We start from the raw sequence: 19,336 nt of genomic DNA, 5'->3' as shown, positions 1-19,336 counted from the left end.
CAGCAGGCTGCCTGTATTTATAGTGGGGAGTGAGGGTCATGTGACGTGGCCAACGTCACATGACCGACAGACCGACCAGTCGAGCACCGAGTGATCAGCTCGGCGCTCAAGGCAGACCTAGGAGCAGGGAGCCTCCCAGCTAGCAAAGCCGCACTGGGAATGAGGTCAAACACAGATCCTGGCTCCCGAAGCTAAGCAGCAGGTCTGCGGCTGATGGGAGACCGAGTGCGCCTTCGGCACCCCGTTACACTTCCTCTTCATTACACTGCCTGTCGTCTCAGAAGTGCAGTGTAATTACAAGTACAGTATCTCACAAAAGTGAGTACACCCCTCAAATTTTTGTAAATATTTTATTATATCTTTTCATAGGACAACACTGAAGATATGACACTTTGATACAATGTAAAGTAGTCAGTGTACAGTCGTGGCCAAAAGTTTTGAGAATGACACAAATATTAGTTTTCACAAAGTTTGCTGCTAAACTGCTTTTAGATCTTTGTTTCAGTTGTTTCTATGATGTAGTGAAATATAATTACACACACTTCATACGTTTCAAAGGCTTTTATCGACAATTACATGACATTTATGCAAAGAGTCAGTATTTGCAGTGTTGGCCCTTCTTTTTCAGGACCTCTGCAATTCGACTGGGCATGCTCTCAATTAACTTCTGGGCCAATTCCTGACTGATAGCAACCCATTCTTTCATAATCACTTCTTGTTTGTCAGAATTAGTGGGTTTTTGTTTGTCCACCCGCCTCTTGAGGATTGACCACAAGTTCTCAATGGGATTAAGATCTGGGGAGTTTCCAGGCCATGGACCCAAAATGTCAACGTTTTGGTCCCCGAGCCACTTAATTATCACTTTTGCCTTATGGCATGGTGCTCCATCGTGCTGGAAAATGCATTGTTCTTCACCGAACTGTTGTTGGATTGTTGGAAGAAGTTGCTGTTGGAGGGTGTTATGGTACCATTCTTTATTCATGGCTGTGTTTTGGGGCAAAATTGTGAGTGAGCCCACTCCCTTGGATGAGAAGCAACCCCACACATTAATGGTCTCAGGATGCATTACTGTTGGCATGACACAGGACTGATGGTAGTGCTCACCTTTTCTTCTCCGGACAAGCCCTTTTTCCTGATGCCCCAAACAATCGGAAAGAGGCTTCATCGGAGAATATGACTTTGCCCCAGTCCTCAGCAGTCCATTCACCATATTTTCGGCAGAAGATTAATCTGTCCCTGATTTTTTTTGAGAGAGAAGTGGCTTCTTTGCTGCCCTTCTTGACACCATGCCATCTTCCAAAAGTCTTCGCCTCACTGTGCGTGCAGATGCACCTGCCTGCTGCCATTCCTGAGCAAGCTCTGCACTGGTGGCACTCCGATCCCGCAGCTGAATCCTCTTAAGGAGATGATCCTTGCGCTTGCTGGACTTTCTTGGATGCCCTGAAGCCTTCTTAACAAGAATTGAACCTCTTTCCTTGAGTTCTGATCCTATAAATTGTTGATTGAGGTGCAATCTTAGTAGCCACAATATCCTTGCATGTGAAGCCATTTTTATGCAACGCAATGATGGCTGCACGCGTTTCTTTGCAGGTCACCATGGTTAACAATGGAAGAACAATGATTTCAAGCATCACCCTCCTTTTAACAGGTCAAGTCTGCCATTTTAACCCAATCAGCCTGACATAATGATCTCCAGCCTTGTGCTCGTCAACATTCTCACCTGAGTTAACAAGACGATTACTGAAATGATCTCAGCAGGACCTTTAATGACAGCAATGAAATGCATGGGAAAGTTTTTGGGGGGATTAAGTTAATTTTCATGGCAAAGAAGGACTATGCAATTCATCTGATCATTCTTCATAACATTCTGGAGTATATGCAAATTGCTATTATAAAAACTTAAGCAGCAACTTTTGCAATTTCCAATATTTATGTAATTCTCAAAACTTTTGGCCACGACTGTACAGCTTGTATAACAGTGTAAATTTGGTGTGCCCTCAAAATAACTCAACACACAGCCTTTAATGTCTAAACTGCTGCCAACAAAAGTGAGTACACCCCAAAGTGAAAATGGCAAAATTTTGCCCAATTAGCCATTTTCCCTTCTGGTGTCATGTGATTCGTTAGTGTTAGGTGTCAGTTGTGAATGGGGAGCAGGTGTGTTAAATTTGGTGTTATGGCTGTCACACTCTCTCATACTGGTCACTTGGAAGTTCAACATTTCACCTCATGGAAACAAACTCTCTGAGGATCTGAAAAAAAGAATTGTTGCTCTACATAAAGATGACCTAGGCTATAAGAAGATTGGCTACACCCTGAAACTGAGCTGTACCACGGTGGCCAAGACCATACAGCAGTTTAACAAGACAAGTTCCAGAAGTTGAGTGAACGTGCTCAGCGTCATATCCGGAGGTTGTCTTTTCAAAATAGATTGGTGCAGAGGTTAAAGGGGTGGGGGTGGGGGGGGGGGGGGGTCATCCTGTCAGTGCTCAGACCATACCCCGCACACTGCATCAAATTAGTCTGCATGGCTGTTGTCCCAGAAGGAAGCCTCTTCTGAAGATGATGCACAAGAAAGCCCACAAACAGTTTGCTGAACACAAGCAGACTACTGGAACCATGTCTTGTGGTCTGATGAGACCAAGATAAACCTATTTGGTTCAGATGGGGTGAAGCGTGTGTGGCATTAACCAGGTGAGGAGTACAAAGACAAGTACGTCTTGCCTATAGTCAAGCATGGAGGTGGGAGTGTCATGCCGGCTGTGGGGAGCTACAGTTCATTGAGGAACCATGAATGCCAACATGTACTGTGACACTGTGACCGATGGTAAGGTTTGTCTTTTTGCTGATGACACAAAGATATGTAACAGGGTTGATGTTCCTGGAGGGAAACGCCAAATGGAAAAGGACTTAGGAAAACTAGAAGAATGGTCAGAACTCTGGCAACTGAAATTTAATGTGGATAAGTGCAAGATAATGCACCTGGGGCGTAAAAACCCAAGGGCAGAATATAGAATATTCGACACAGTCCTGACCTCAGTATCTGAGGAAAGGGATTTAGGAGTAATTATTTCAGAAGACTTAAAGGTGGGAAGACAATGTAATAGAGCAGCACGAAATGCCAGCAGAATGCTTGGATGTATAGGGAGAGGTATAAGCAGTAGAAAGAGTGAAGTGCTTATGCCGCTGTACAGATCACTAGTGAGACCTCACTTGGAGTATTGTGCGCAGTACTGGAGGCCATATCTCCAGAAGGATATAGATACTCTAGAGAGAGTTCAGAGAAGAGCTACTAAACTAGTACATGGATTGCAGGATAAAACTTACCAGGAAAGGTTAAAAGACCTTAATATGTATAGCTTGGAAGAAAGACGAGACAGAGGGTATATGATAGAAACTTTTAAATACATAAAGGGAATCAACTCGGTAAAGGAGGAGAGCATATTTAAAAGAAGAAAAACTACCACAAGAGGACACAGTTTTAAATTAGAGGGGCAAAGGTTTAAAAGTAATATCAGGAAGTATTACTTTACTGAGAGGGTAGTGGATGCATGGAATAGCCTTCCTGCAGAAGTGGTAGCTGCAAATACAGTGAAGGAGTTTAAGCATGCATGGGATAGGCATAAGGCCATCCTTCATATAAGATAGGGCCGGGGCTATTCATAGGATTCAGATATATTGGGCAGACTAGATGGGCCAAATGGTTCTTATCTGCCGACACATTCTATGTTTCTATGTTTCTATGACATACTGAAGCAGAGCATGATCCCCTCCCCTTGGAAACTAGGCCACAGGTCAGTATTCCAACATGATAATCCCCATAATAATAACCCCAAACACACCTCGAAGACAACCACTGCCTTGCAAAAAATAACTGAGGGTAAAGGTGCTGTAAGCCATGGGGGGTTTAATTTTAGCCGTTTATATTTGTTACCTAAAAGGATAATTTATTTAGTGCAATTACTCAATGTGGATTTGAAGCTCTCTCATTTATTTTGTGACAGTAGCTGCTCCCAGTCTATGCCCTGAAATGCTGCCCTCAATCCGGAGGTTGTCTTTTCAAAATAGACATATGAGTGCTGCCAGCATTGCTGCAAAGGTTAAATGGGTGGGGGTCAGCCTGTCAGTGCTCAGACCATACCCCGCACACGGCATCAAATTAGTCTGCATGGCTGTTGTCCCAGAAGGAAGCCTCTTCTATAGATGATGCACAAGGAAGCCCGCAAACAGTTTGCTGAACACAAGCAGACTAAGGACATGTGCAGTGGCCAGTAGTGATAGACGAACATCTGCTGGGACGGTGCGCAAACGCGATCAAATGTTCGCAAACCACAAGTTCGCGGTGGGTCCCATTCATTTTAATGGCAGGCGAACCTGAAAGACCTTCAGCTCATATTTGCAGCCAAGAAATAATTACTAGAAGTGCACAAATACTCCCACAACATGGACAGTGACATACCAGATGTATTATTGGAATTTGCAATCTCCATTCATAATTTTTTTTAAATGCGAAATATCAGCAATATAATTTTTACGTACGCGCATGCGCAAATGCACTATACAGTACCCAAATGCACTATAAAGAAAGTATATTGGTATATAACACTCCGCTTCAATCAGTTTTTTGGGGGGATGACTGGTATATCACACCAGTAGAAATTATTTGTTCCAATAACGCTCGTCCCTCTATATACCTGCAGTATCGCAGCAGAACCGCACACAACTGCCGCACAATACAAATGCACTATCATATACTTTCTAACATAGAAAGTATATTATAACATTGTACAAGGAAGGCAATCCATTAGAATATACATGAAGATAAAACGTAACCTTTAATAATGTTACTATGAGGGTCCATTCACACGTCCGTAAGTGTTTTGCGGATCCACAAAACACGGACACCGGCAATGTGCATTCCGCAATTTGTGGACCGCACATTGCCGGCACTATAATAGAAAATGCCTAATCTTGTCTGCAATTGTGGACAAGAATAGGACATGTTCTATTTTTTTGCGGAAACGGAAGTGCGGATCCGCAAATGCAGATGCAGACAGCACATTCCAGCCCCATTAAAAATGAATGGGTCTGCACCCGTTCCGCATAATTGCGGAACGGATGCGGACCCATTTTGCGGACATGTGAATGGAAAAGATAACCCTTAAAAATTAAAATAAATACAATTATTAAAGTTAAAGGGGTTCTCCACTTTGTTTTACCTGATGATCTATCCTCTGGATAGATCATCAGCATCTGATCGGTGGGGGTCCGACACACAGGACCCCCGCCGATCAGCTGTTTGCGAAGGCAGCGTCGCTCCAGCAGCGGCGCGGCCTTCTCACTGCTTACCACTGGCCCTGGGTGTCGGACCCCCGTCGATCAGATGCTGATGGTCTATCCAGAGGATAGATCATCAGTTAAAACAAAGTGCAGAACCCCTTTAAGCAAAAAGCATAGCTGTGGTAGGCAATACCAAGTGCTCGGCGGCACTAAATCAGGTGCTCAGCGGCACCAAATCAGGAACCATATGTCCTACCACAATCCGGGTGGCTCCAGTGCACATCCATGATTACCGAAGGGAAAGCAAAAAACATCTATCCCTGGGCTAGATGATGATGTGGTATTGAAGGACAGGGTGGGCAAAGAACTGTCCTTGATATTGCCCTACAGGGGGGTGCTATTCTGGCCCTGATAGCCTAACCACAGACCACCCGTCCTGATAAGAGCGACTCCGTCCGGAACCTTACTCTATATAAAAATGGCCCTAGTAAGCCCCTAGCCCCTAGGCCCCTGACTTCCAGGTGATCACTATATAGATCTATGTGTTTTTGGCTCATTATAAAAGTATATTATAATTATATCGCACCCCTCTGTGTATCACACCTATCGATAGCACACCTATACCATCCTTAAAATGACTTTTGTGGCCCTACTAGCTAGCGTTTGGTGTCCCTTACAGCCTGTCCCTGCTCCAGCAACCTCTCCCTACACTGGCAAAACACTGAATGTAAAATGACGGCCAAATCAGGTTTATTTATAAGGTAGGGGGTATGTCCATGTGCTGAAACAACTCAATTGGCTGTCCTGTACCACCTGATGGATGTGTCATGGGTCAAAGTTCTTCACAATGTTAAAGAATATGGCGGGCGCAAATTTCTCCATATGTTCGCATGTTCGGCGAATCGCAAAGTTTGCTGCAAAACGACTGCTAGGCGAACCGCAAGGCCATCTCTAGTGGCCAGGTACGAGTTGTTTAATGTTTTGTATTTGTTCTGACGCCAATTGCAGCGTGTGCAGGGTACTACACCAGAGCCCTTCTAAGGTGTTATAACGCACGTCCCAGAGTAGGAATGCCAGAGTGGTGTGATGGCCTATAATGTCTCTATATGGTGATGATAATGGTGTCAACGGTGTCTCCTACTTGGGTACGGCCAGACTCCTGGCTCACTTGCAATAAATTGAGTGTAGTGATAGTAGAAGTAATAGAGGAATTTTGCAGCAGAAATGATGTCCAGACCTTTAGATGAAGTTCAAACTTTTCTTTACTGAAGATAACTTGTATCCAAACAGTATGCAGCTTTGGTCCTTGGTCCCAGCAGGTTTTGGCACTCATTGGCAGGAATAGAGGCTTCTGCTTTGAACTGTACCTTCTACTTTATGGGGACAGACTAGCTGAGGAGGAATTGCTTCTCCTAGGTCTCTGGACTTGACTCACAGATATGAGCCTCATGCACACGACCGTTGTTGTGTTCCGTTCCGCAAAATGGGGTTTCGTTAGTTCCGTGATCCGTTTCTGTTTTTGTTTCCGTGTGTCTTCCTTTATTTTTGGAAGACCACCAGACATAAAGGAATGTAAAAAAAAGTCTAAGACAGGTTTGCCATGCAAATGATAGGAAAAAAACGGACACGGATGTGCTGACGCGGATGACAATCTTGTGTGCCTCCGTTTTTTTGCGGTCCTATTGACTTGAATGGGTCTGCGAACCGTTTTCCGCGAAAATAATAGGACATTTTTTTTGACGGACTGGAACCACGGCTCACGGACTTGGATGGCAAACGGTGCATTAGCCGAGTTTTCAACGGACCCATTGAAAATCAATGGATCCGCAGAAAATCACGAAAAAAAACGGCGCAACGGACACGGAATACAACAACGGTCATGTTCATAAGGCCATATTCTCAGGGGATGCTTTCTTCCTGGAATTCTGGAGGTTGTTTGCGACTTTCTGCTTTTTGTCATCCAGCTGAGCTGCAGGGCTCAGAATGGGAATTTGATCAAGTCTCAGCAAGAGACTTGGTCCTTGCTGTCTTCCCTATGCAGGGGAAACTAGAACTGGTCCTAACTGTTTTTATCCTCCCTTGCTGCAGCAAGATGGAAACCTCCACTTCTCTTCAGCACTCTGAACGGCCATAACATTAAGACTATCTCTACCAATGATGCTGCCACCTGCTGGTGAACATGGAAAATTAAAAGGAAATTTACATTTAACGTTTTAAATGCACAGTTGTGAAGACATGAGCAAAATCATATCCGATGACAATGTAAAAGCTCTTAACAAATAGTAGCGGGGTAGAGGAGTGTAGTAACACAACTCTGGGGTGTTACACATGGATTACTGGAACCATGTCTTGTGGTCTGATGAGACCAAGATAAACCTATTTGGTTCCGATGGGGTGAAGCGTGTGTGGCATTAACCAGGTGAGGAGTACAAAGACAAGTGCGTCTTGCCTATAGTCAAGCATGGAGGTGGGAGTGTCATGCCGGCTGTGGGGAGCTACAGTTCATTGAGGAACCATGAATGCCAACATGTACTGTGACATACTAAAGCAGAGCATGATCCCCTCCCTTTGGAAACTAGGCCACAGGTCAGTAATCCAAGCATGTCTCCAGACCTAAACCCTGTATGTCTGTGGGGCAATCTGAAACAGAAGGAGGAGGATCGCAAGATCTCTAACATCCACCAACTCTGTGATGTCATCATGGAGGAGTGGAGGAGGATTCCAGTAGCAACCTGTGAAGCTCTAGTGAATGCCATGCAAAGAGAGTTAGAGTACTTTCACACTTGCGGCAGAGGATTCCGGCAGGCAGTTCCTTCGCCGGAACTGCCTGCCGGATCTGTCAAAACGTATGCAAACTGATGGCATTTGTCAGACGGATCAGGATCCTGATCCGTATGACAAATGCATTGAAATGCCGGATCCGTCTCTCCGGTGTCATCTGGAAAAACGGATCTGGCATTTATTTTTTTCAAATTTTTTGCAGTCTGAGCATGCGCAGACTGTAATGCCGGATCTGTTTTGCAAAAATACTCGGGGCTGAATCCGGCATTAATGCATTTCAATGGAAGAAAATGCCGGGTCCGGCATTCAGGCAAGTGTTCTGGAATTTTGGACGGAGATAAAACTGCAGCATGCTGCGGTATTATCTCCGTCCTGAAAAGGCAAAAAGACTGAAATGAAGACATACTGAATGGATTGCTCTCTATTCAGAATGCATTAGGTTTCAACTGAAGGGTCAGGGAATGGAGCGTGGTTACCATGACTTGATGGAAGGAGGCCGCTGCCTCCGCGACTTCAAGCCTGACTAGAGAAGCGCGACGGGCAGGGGATTAAAGGTTTTTACAGCTTCTGCTTCTCTGCCTGCAGGAAGAAAATGATCATTACAAACATGCTGCTGGCTACTCTAAGGTACTGCTGCCAGCTTGGGATGTTTGTTGGAGGTGACAGGTTCCCTTTAAGGCAGTTCTGTAAAATAATGGTGGCCACCGGGTTAAGTACGAATTGATATTGATACATCGAGATTGATGTGATGCGCATATTGATGCTTTATTTGCAATATCAATTCTGCCACATTTTTTGATCATTTGACTGTCATAAGATTACATAAGAAAATGTGCATGTTTTCTTTTATTCTTGTACCATTCTTCAATAAAAAAACAATTATACAAAAAATAATGGTGGCCACACAAAATATTGACACTTTAATAACAATTTGGCCATTTTCACTTAGGGGTTCTCTCACTTTTGTTGGCAGCGGTTTAGACATTTATGGCTGTGTGTTGAGCTATTTTGAGGGCACACCAAATGTATACTGTTATACACGCTGTACACTGACTACTGTACATTGTATCAAAGTGTCATATGCTCAGTGTTGTCCCATGAAAAGATAGAATAAAATATTTACAAAAATGTGAGGGGTGGACTCAGTTTTGTGAGCTACTGGGTACTTGCTCCATTTATTTGAATGTAGCGAGTACATGTAATCAGTGATGGTCAGTTCGCAGTGTTCGCCAGTGAACACATGCGGGCTGCCATCTTTAGTAAGGTAGACTCACCCGTCCGGCGATGCCCTTACCTGTGCCGGGAGCCGGTCTGAAACCAAACCCAGTCACCGGGAGCAGGCAGTTCCGAGAACAGCCCGATGAAGGCCCCCGACGGCTGCTCTCGGAACTGCCTGCTCCCGGTGACTGCGTTTGATTACACTACATTGCTGTTGCAAGGGAGACAACGGGCTCGCATGGAGCCACTTCCTCTTCAAACAGCTGATCGGCAGGGGTGCCTTTTGTCAGACACCCGTAGATCAGATATTGATGAACTATCCTCATCAATATAAAACCCCTGTACAACCTCTTTAAGTTATGGCCATGGCTTGGTCAAAATTCCATTTTAGCTTCTAAAGGCAACGAAATATAAAATTAATTAAGTATACATAAATAGTATAACGGTGTAAGTAAGTACATTACTTAAGGGGAATCTGTCAGCAGTTTTGACCATGCTAAACTGTTGATAGCACTAGACTAGACATACCTTCTGTGGAACGTTTATCATCAGCAGTGTTAATAAGGACTTATATTTTGCCAGATTCTGCTCTTAAAGGGGTCTTCCAGTTTTGTGATATTGATGACTGATTCTCAGGGTAGGTCATCAATATCAAATCAGTGGGAGTCAGAGTCTTGACACCCCTTCCGATCAGCTGTTTGAAGGGGTCGTGGGGCTCAGTACTGTGAGCACACTCAAGTGAATGGGACAAAATACTGTAATAAATAAACAATTTTTTTTAAAGTTAAAAATGTAGAAGCAGCTGATCCCCACCTATCTAAAAAGTATGTTTGTTCTGCTCTCCTCTGTCCCTTCCTCCTGATCTCAGCATTTTAGCATGGACAAAACTGCTGACAGATTCCTTTTAAATGTACACCAAGAGATCTTGTCACACCCCTGATAGTGACAATCCCTGAATAGAGCTGCAGAGTGTAGTAAAGCAAGTAAAATAAAATGTACTTGTCATGTTTTTTTTCCACAGTTTTCAGTCTTTTACTTTCAGTAGTCCTACCTACTCACAATCTTATAGAATTACTTGAAGGGTCCATTCACACGTCCGTAATTCTGTTCTGCATTTTGCGGAACGGAATTGCGGACCCATTCATTTCTATGAGGCCGCACAATGTACTGCCCGGATCCAGAAATGCAGATCCACACGTCTGGGTCTGCATTTCCGTTCCCGAAAAAAATAGAACATGTGCTATTCTTGTCCGCATTTGCGGACAAGATTAGGCATTTTCTATTATAATGCCGGCGATGTGCAGTCCGCAAAATGCAGATTGCCGGTATCCGTGTTTTGCGGATTCGCAAAACACATACTGGTGTGTGAATGGACCCGAAGCCAGGGACGTGGCTATAGGGGAAGCTGCTGCTTTAGGGCCCAAACTCAGAAGGGGCCCATCCAGGAGGAGGACTAACAGATTTTATTGTCAGGGCCCTCTCAACAGTATTATACAGTGACATTATATATAGTGACCCTGTAGGAAACAGATGGAGCGGTCAAAAATTGTCTGTGGGGCCCAGTCATTTGTAGTTACACCACTGCTTGAAGCAACATGATGGTTTCCATTTGCTGCACTGATGAGCTGAGAGAGCCCTATGCAATAAGGAATAGCTGACTCTTTACAATAATATATAAAGCCTGTAAACATACCATACATCAGTGGTTTGTGATGTGTAGATGGCCGCAGGAACATAAAGGAGTGAATGTGGGGGAGTGAGTTATGCAAATACCTTGCATTTAAGAAAGCCTTTCCTTGTTTCTACAGTGCTAGTGCTAGGGCTCATTCAGACGGCCGTAAGTTGTCCACAAAAAAAAGATCCACATTTTTGCGGACAGCATACGGCCCCATTCACTTCTAAGGGCCCCTTTTCTTCCATTCTACGGCTCCACAAAACAAATAACACTTGTCCTATACTTGTCAGTAAAAATCAGGACGTGGCCCCATTGAAGTCTATGGGTCTGCAAAACTGCAGAATGCAATCAGTTTTTTTTTTGCGGACATGCTGAACTATCCCCAAAAAATGGATCCACATTTTTGCGGACAGCATATGGCCTTTCTCAATGAGCTCTTAAAGAGATTTTCCAAGCTGCTGATATTAATGAGCTATCCTCAGGATAGGTCACCAATATCTGATCAGTGAGGGTCCGACACGCCCTGATCAACTGTTCCGTGCAGCCTTCACGCAGGAAATGGCACAGTGAATGGAACAGGAAGTACAGCTCCGCTCAAATTGTAGTGACTAGGCCTGGTTACTGCAGCTGAGCTCACATTCACTTCAATGGAAGCTATACTGCACTAAACCAGCATGGTAACTACACTGAGTGGTGCTGTGCTTCCTGTTCCGTGCAAAGTGCTATTTCCAGTGCCGAAGGCTGCAGGGAACAGCAGATCGGTGGTACAATGGAGTGTCCGACCACCACTGATCAGATATGACCTGTAGACCTTTACCAGGCTCAATGTCAGGAGCCTGAAAAATCCCCTTTATGCTTTTTGGTCCTATGTGTGCACCATCCATAAAGTGACTTCATGACTTTTATTACAACTTTTTACAAAAGTTGCAGTATTGAAGAGGACCTGTCACCTCTCCTGAAATGTATGTTTTAGCAGCTACCTTAGGCCTCATGCACACAAATGTATTTTCCTTCCGTGTCCGTTCCGTTTTTTTGCGGACTGTACACAGAACCATTAATTTTAATGGGTCCACAAAAAAAACTGAAGTTACTCCGTGTGCTTTCCGTATGTCCGTATTTCCGTTCTGCAAAAAAATAGAACATGTCCTATTATTGTCCGCATTACGGACAAGGATAGCACTGTTCTATTAGGGGCCAGCTTTTCAGTTCCGCAAAATACGGAATGCACATGGACGTCATCCGTATTTTTTGCGGATCCGTTTTTTGCGGACTGCAAAATACATACGGTTGTGCGCATGAGACCTTATAATAACAATTCTGGAGAATCTATTCTTATTCCTGTATTATTCCTGCTAGAAGTTATGAATTACTAGAAGTTTGCAATGAAGGTTCAGATGCAACTATATCCCCGTGCATTCTGATACTGGCAGCACTGATTGGATGGTGTCAGACTGTGCAGAGACACACTCAACTGGAATGAAAACACGTTCTATTCTCAGTCATTATATATCAATCTTTGTTGATTCAATATTTGTCAATTTGTGTGACCACAAAATGGATGGATATGAATTTGGCCTTAAATGATTCAACGAGCATGAAATACCGTACCTATTTATGTGGAGGTTTAACCCTAGTTAGTGTTGACTACACGTGAGTTGTAGTACAGGAAGAAGCTATTGAAAATATTAGTGGCATGTCACCACAAATCACACCTAGTCTTAAGCTGACTGTACCATCCTGAAGCCAATGTGAATTTCCGTTCCCACTTGTTATTGTGAATTTCATCCTCATTCCACGGAGGCACAACGCCAAAATATGACGACACAAAGATCAAGTATTTTCAATTATGCTATTTTGTAAGTGATAAATGTGGTCCAGAAGAACAAACATTGTGAATATATCCCAAACTGGAAAAAAACTAAAAGGTATACTAATAGAAAGGGGTTGTCCTGGCTATAGGTATTCACAACCTGTCCTCAGCATAGGTGATCAATATCATATTGTGGAGATCTGACACTTTCCACCCCCACCGATCAGCTATTTCAGGCACCAAGTGAATGGGAGCTGAGCTGCAGTATGCCGGCGCCAGGAACCTACACACACAGCCGTATTTACAACAAGGTACATGAGGGCACGTGCCTAGGGCGTCAGGCAGGAAGGTCAGGTCACAGAGAAAGCAAATGATTTATGTTACTTTATTTTATCTACAAGTCAGGATATTCAACCCTCAATGCTTACCTACAGTTAATAATCTCTTCAGGGAGGCAATGTAAGGGGTTAAATCTCCTGACTTGGCACTGCAGTTAACAAAAGTAAGTGATAAGGAGTAGAGTTGAGCGAACACCTGGATGTTCGGGTTCGAGAAGTTCGGCCGAACATCCCGGAAATGTTCGGGTTCGGGATCCGAACCCGATCCGAACTTCGTCCCGAACCCGAACCCCATTGAAGTCAATGGGGACCCGAACTTTTCGGCACTAAAAAGGCTGTAAAACAGCCCAGGAAAGAGCTAGAGGGCTGCAAAAGGCAGCAACATGTAGGTAAATCCCCTGCAAACAAATGTGGATAGGGAAATGAATTAAAATAAAAATTAAATAAATAAAAATTAACCAAAATCAATTGGAGAGAGGTTCCATAGCAGAGAATCTGGCTTCCCGTCACCCACCACTGGAACAGTCCATTCTCAGATATTTAGGCCCCGGCACCCAGGCAGAGGAGAGAGGTCCCGTAACAGAGAATCTGTCTTCATGTCAGCAGAGAATTAGTCTGCATGTCATAGCAGAGAATGAGGCTTCACGTCAGCCACCACTGCAACAGTCCATTGGCATATATTTAGGCCCAGCACACACACAGGCAGAGGAGAGAGGTCCCGTAACAGAGAATCTGGCTTCATGTCAGCAGAGAATCAGTCTGCATGTCATAGCAGAGAATCAGGCTTCACGTCAGCCACCACTGCAACAGTCCATTGTCATAAATTTAGGCCCAGCACCCAGGCAGAGGAGAGAGGTCCCGTAACAGAGAATCTGGCTTCATGTCAGCAGAGAATCAGTCTTCATATCATAGCAGAGAATCAGGCTTCACGTCACCCACCACTGTAAGAGTCAATTTTCATAAATTTAGGCCCAGAACCCAGGCAGAGGAGAAAGGTCCCGTAACAGACAATCTGGCTTCATGTCAGCAGAGAATCAGTCTTCATATCATAGCAGAGAATCAGGCTTCACGTCACCCACCACTGTAAGAGTCAATTTTCATAAATTTAGGCCCAGAACCCAGGCAGAGGAGAAAGGTCCCGTAACAGACAATCTGGCTTCATGTCAGCAGAGAATCAGTCTTCATATCATAGCAGAGAATCAGGCTTCACGTCACCCACCACTGTAAGAGTCAATTTTCATAAATTTAGGCCCAGAACCCAGGTAGAGGAGAAAGGTCCCGTAACAGACAATCTGGCTTCATGACAGCAGAGAATCAGTCTGCATGTCATAGCAGAGAATCAGGCTTCACGTCAGCCACCACTGCAACAGTCCATTGTCATAAATTTAGGCCCAGCACCCAGGCAGAGGAGAGAGGTCCCGTAACAGACAATCTGGCTTCATGTCAGCAGAGAATTAGTCTGCATGTCATAGCAGAGAATCAGGCTTCATGTCAGCCACCACTGCAACAGTCCATTGGCATATATTTAGGCCTAGCACACAGGCAGAGGAGAGGTTCATTCAACTTTGGGTAGCATCGCAATATAATGGTAAAATGAAAATAAAAATAGGATTGAATGAGGAAGTGCCCTGGAGTCCAATAATATATGGTTATGGGGAGGTAGTTAATGTCTAATCTGGACAAGGGACGGACAGGTCCTGTGGGATCCATGCCTGGTTCATTTTTATGAACGTCAGCTTGTCCACATTGGCTGTAGACAGGCGGCTGCGTTTGTCTGTAATGACGCCCCCTGCCGTGCTGAATACACGTTCAGACAAAACGCTGGCTGCCGGGCAGGCCAGCACCTCCAAGGCATAAAAGGCTAGCTCTGGCCACGTGGACAATTTAGAGACCCAGAAGTTGAATGGGGCCGAACCATCAGTCAGTACGTGGAGGGGTGTGCACACGTACTGTTCCACCATGTTAGTGAAATGTTGCCTCCTGCTAACACGTTGCGTATCAGGTGGTGGTGCAGTTAGCTGTGGCGTGTTGACAAAAGTTTTCCACATCTCTGCCATGCTAACCCTGCCCTCAGAGGAGCTGGCCGTGACACAGCTGCCTTGGCGACCTCTTGCTCCTCCTCTGCCTTGGCCTTGGGCTTCCACTTGTTCCCCTGTGACATTTGGGAATGCTCTCAGTAGCGCGTCTACCAACGTGCGCTTGTACTCGCGCATCTTCCTATCACGCTCCAGTGCAGGAAGTAAGGTGGGCACATTGTCTTTGTAGCGTGGATCCAGCAGGGTGGCAACCCAGTAGTCCGCACAGGTTAAAATGTGGGCAACTCTGCTGTCGTTGCGCAGGCACTGCAGCATGTAGTCGCTCATGTGTGCCAGGCTGCCCAGGGGTAAGGACAAGCTGTCCTCTGTGGGAGGCGTATCGTCATCGTCCTGCCTTTCCCCCCAGCCACGCACCAGTGATGGACCCGAGCTGCGTTGGGTGCCACCCCGCTGTGACCATGCTTCATCCTCATCCTCCTCCACCTCCTCCTCATCCTCGTCCTCCTCGTCCTCCAGTAGTGGGCCCTGGCTGGCCACATTTGTACCTGGCCTCTGCTGTTGCAAAAAACCTCCCTCTGAGTCACTTCGAAGAGACTGGCCTGAAAGTGCTAAAAATGACCCCTCTTCCTCATCCTCCTCCTCCTCCTCCTGGGCCACCTCCTGTTCCATCATCGCCCTAAGTGTTTTCTCAAGGAGACATAGAAGTGGTATTGTAACGCTGATAACGGTGTCATCGCCACTGGCCATGTTGGTGGAGTACTCGAAACAGCGCAACAGGGCACACAGGTCTCGCATGGAGGCCCAGTCATTGGTGGTGAAGTGGTGCTGTTCTGTAGTGCGACTGACCCGTGCGTGCTGCAGCTGAAACTCCACTATGGCCTGCTGCTGCTCGCACAGTCTGTCCAGCATGTGCAAGGTGGAGTTCCACCTGGTGGGCACGTCGCATATGAGGCGGTGAGCGGGAAGGCCGAAGTTACGCTGTAGCGCAGACAGGCGAGCAGCGGCAGGATGTGAACGCCGGAAGCGCGAACAGACGGCCCGCACTTTATGCAGCAGCTCTGACATGTCGGGGTAGTTGTGAATGAACTTCTGCACCACCAAATTCAGCACATGCGCCAAGCAAGGGATGTGCGTCAAATTGGCTAGTCCCAGAGCTGCAACGAGATTTCGCCCATTATCACACACCACCAGGCCGGGCTTGAGGCTCACCGGCAGCAACCACTCGTCGGTCTGTTGTTGAATACCCCGCCACAACTCCTGTGCGGTGTGGGGCCTGTCCCCCAAACATATGAGTTTCAGAATGGCCTGCTGACGTTTACCCCGGGCTGTGCTGAAGTTGGTGGTGAAGGTGTGTGGCTGACTGGATGAGCAGGTGGAAGAAGAGGAGGAGGAAGCCGAGAAGGAGGAGGTGGCAACAGGAGGCAAAGAATGTTGCCCTGCGATCCTTGGCGGCGGCAGGACGTGCGCCAAACAGCTCTCCGCCTGGGGCCCAGCTGCCACTACATTTACCCAGTGTGCAGTTAGGGAGATATAGCGTCCCTGGCCGTGCTTACTGGTCCACGTATCTGTGGTTAGGTGGACCTTGCTACAGATGGCGTTGCGCAGTGCACACTTGATTTTATCGGATACTTGGTTGTGCAGGGAAGGCACGGCTCTCTTGGAGAAGTAGTGCCGGCTGGGAACAACATACTGTGGGACAGCAAGCGACATGAGCTGTTTGAAGCTGTCTGTGTCCACCAGCCTAAATGACAGCATTTCATAGGCCAGTAGTTTAGAAATGCTGGCATTCAGGGCCAGGGATCGAGGGTGGCTAGGTGGGAATTTACGCTTTCTATCAAATGTTTGTGAGATGGAGAGCTGAACGCTGGCGTGTGACATGGTTGAGACGCTTGGTGACGGAGGTGGTGGTGGTGGTGTTGGTGGTACATCCCCTGTTTGCTGGGCGGCAGGTGCCAACGTTCCTCCAGAGGCGGAGGAAGAGGCCGAGGCGGCAGCAGCAGAATAGGCCGAGGCGGCAGCAGCAGAAGAGGTAGCAGGGGGAGCCTGAGTGACTTCCTTGGTTTTAAGGTGTTTACTCCACTGCAGTTCATGCTTTGCATGCAGGTGCCTGGTCATGCAGGTTGTGCTCAGGTTCAGAACGTTAATGCCTCGCTTCAGGCTCTGATGGCACAGCGTGCAAACCACTCGGGTCTTGTCGTCAGCACATTGTTTGAAGAAGTGCCATGCCAGGGAACTCCTTGAAGCTGCCTTTGGGGTGCTCGGTCCCAGATGGCGGCGGTCAGTAGCAGGCGGAGTCTCTTGGCGGCGGGTGTTCTGCTTTTGCCCACTGCTCCCTCTTTTGCTACGCTGTTGGCTCGGTCTCACCACTGCCTCTTCCTCCGAACTGTGAAAGTCAGTGGCACGACCTTCATTCCATGTGGGGTCTAGGACCTCATCGTCCCCTGCATCGTCTTCCACCCAGTCTTGATCCCTGACCTCCTGTTCAGTCTGCACACTGCAGAAAGACGCAGCAGTTGGCACCTGTGTTTCGTCATCATCAGAGACATGCTGAGGTGGTATTCCCATGTCCTCATCATCAGGAAACATAAGTGGTTGTGCGTCAGTGCATTCTATGTCTTTCACCGCTGGGGAAGGGCTAGGTGGATGCCCTTGGGAAACCCTGCCAGCGGAGTCTTCAAACAGCATAAGAGACTGCTGCATAACTTGAGGCTGAGACAGTTTCCCTGGTATGCATGGGGGTGATGTGACAGACTGATGGGGTTGGTTTTCAGGCGCCATCTGTGCGCTTTCTGCAGAAGACTGGGTGGGAGATAATGTGAACGTGCTGGATCCACTGTCGGCCACCCAATTGACTAATGCCTGTACCTGCTCAGGCCTTACCATCCTTAGAACGGCATTGGGCCCCACCATATATCGCTGTAAATTCTGGCGGCTACTGGGACCTGAGGTAGTTGGTACACTAGGACGTGTGGATGTGGCAGAACGGCCACGTCCTCTCCCAGCACCAGAGGGTCCACTAACACCACCACGACCATGTCCACGTCCGCGTCCCTTACTAGATGTTTTTCTCATTGTTATGGTTCACCACAACAACAAATATATTATTTGGCCCAATGTATTGTATTCAAATTCAGCGGGATATAAATTTGAGGCCTAGTATTTAGGCGCTGGGTGACCGGTATGGATTTAGTGACAGAATTAGACTTGGAAATGCACAGAAGCGTGTGTGTGAAGTTATTCTGAATGACCCAATGTGCACCTTGAATATTATATACCCTTTTTGGGATAGATTTCAAATAGCTCTGATATAGCAGGAACCACTAAATTATGAAATTGCTAAATTGGGAATTGTACTTCAACCCAGAACAAAAAATGTGCTTTGACGGGCACTAAATAACTTTCCCAGCTACAACAGGACAGCGGTAACGAGAGATTTAGAGGGATTTAAATTTGAGGCCTAGTATTTAGGCGCTGGGTCACCGGTATGGATTTAGTGACAGAATTAGACTTGGAAATGCACAGAAGCGTGTGTGTGAAGTTATTCTGAATGACCCTATGTGCACCTTCAATATTATATACCCTTTTAGGGATAGATTTCAAATAGCTCTGATATAGCAGAAACCACTAAATTATGAAATTGCTAAATTGGGAATTGTACTTCAACCCAGAACAAAAAATGTGCTTTGACGGGCACTAAATAACTTTCCCAGCTACAACAGGACAGCGGTAACGAGAGATTTAGAGGGATTTAAATTTGAGGCCTAGTATTTAGGCGCTGGGTCACCGGTATGGATTTAGTGACAGAATTAGACTTGGAAATGCACAGAAGCGTGTGTGTGAAGTTATTCTGAATGACCCAATGTGCACCTTCAATATTATATACCCTTTTAGGGATAGATTTCAAATAGCTCTGATATAGCAGAAACCACTAAATTATGAAATTGCTAAATTGGGAATTGTACTTCAACCCAGAACAAAAAATGTGCTTTGACGGACACTAAATATCTTGCCCAGCAACAACAGTACAGCGGTAACGAGAGATTTAGAGGGATTTAAATTTGAGGCCTAGTATTTAGGCGCTGGGTGACAGGTATGGGTTTAGTGACAGAATTAGACTTGGAAATGCACAGAAGCGTGTGTGTGAAGTTATTCTGAATGACCCAATGTGCACCTTCAATATTATATACCCTTTTAGGGA

The sequence above is a fragment of the Bufo gargarizans genome, chromosome 2 (genome assembly GCF_014858855.1).
Source record: "Bufo gargarizans isolate SCDJY-AF-19 chromosome 2, ASM1485885v1, whole genome shotgun sequence".
In the NCBI taxonomy this organism is placed as follows: domain Eukaryota; kingdom Metazoa; phylum Chordata; class Amphibia; order Anura; family Bufonidae; genus Bufo; species Bufo gargarizans.
Note: the sequence above shows the minus strand (reverse complement) of the source record.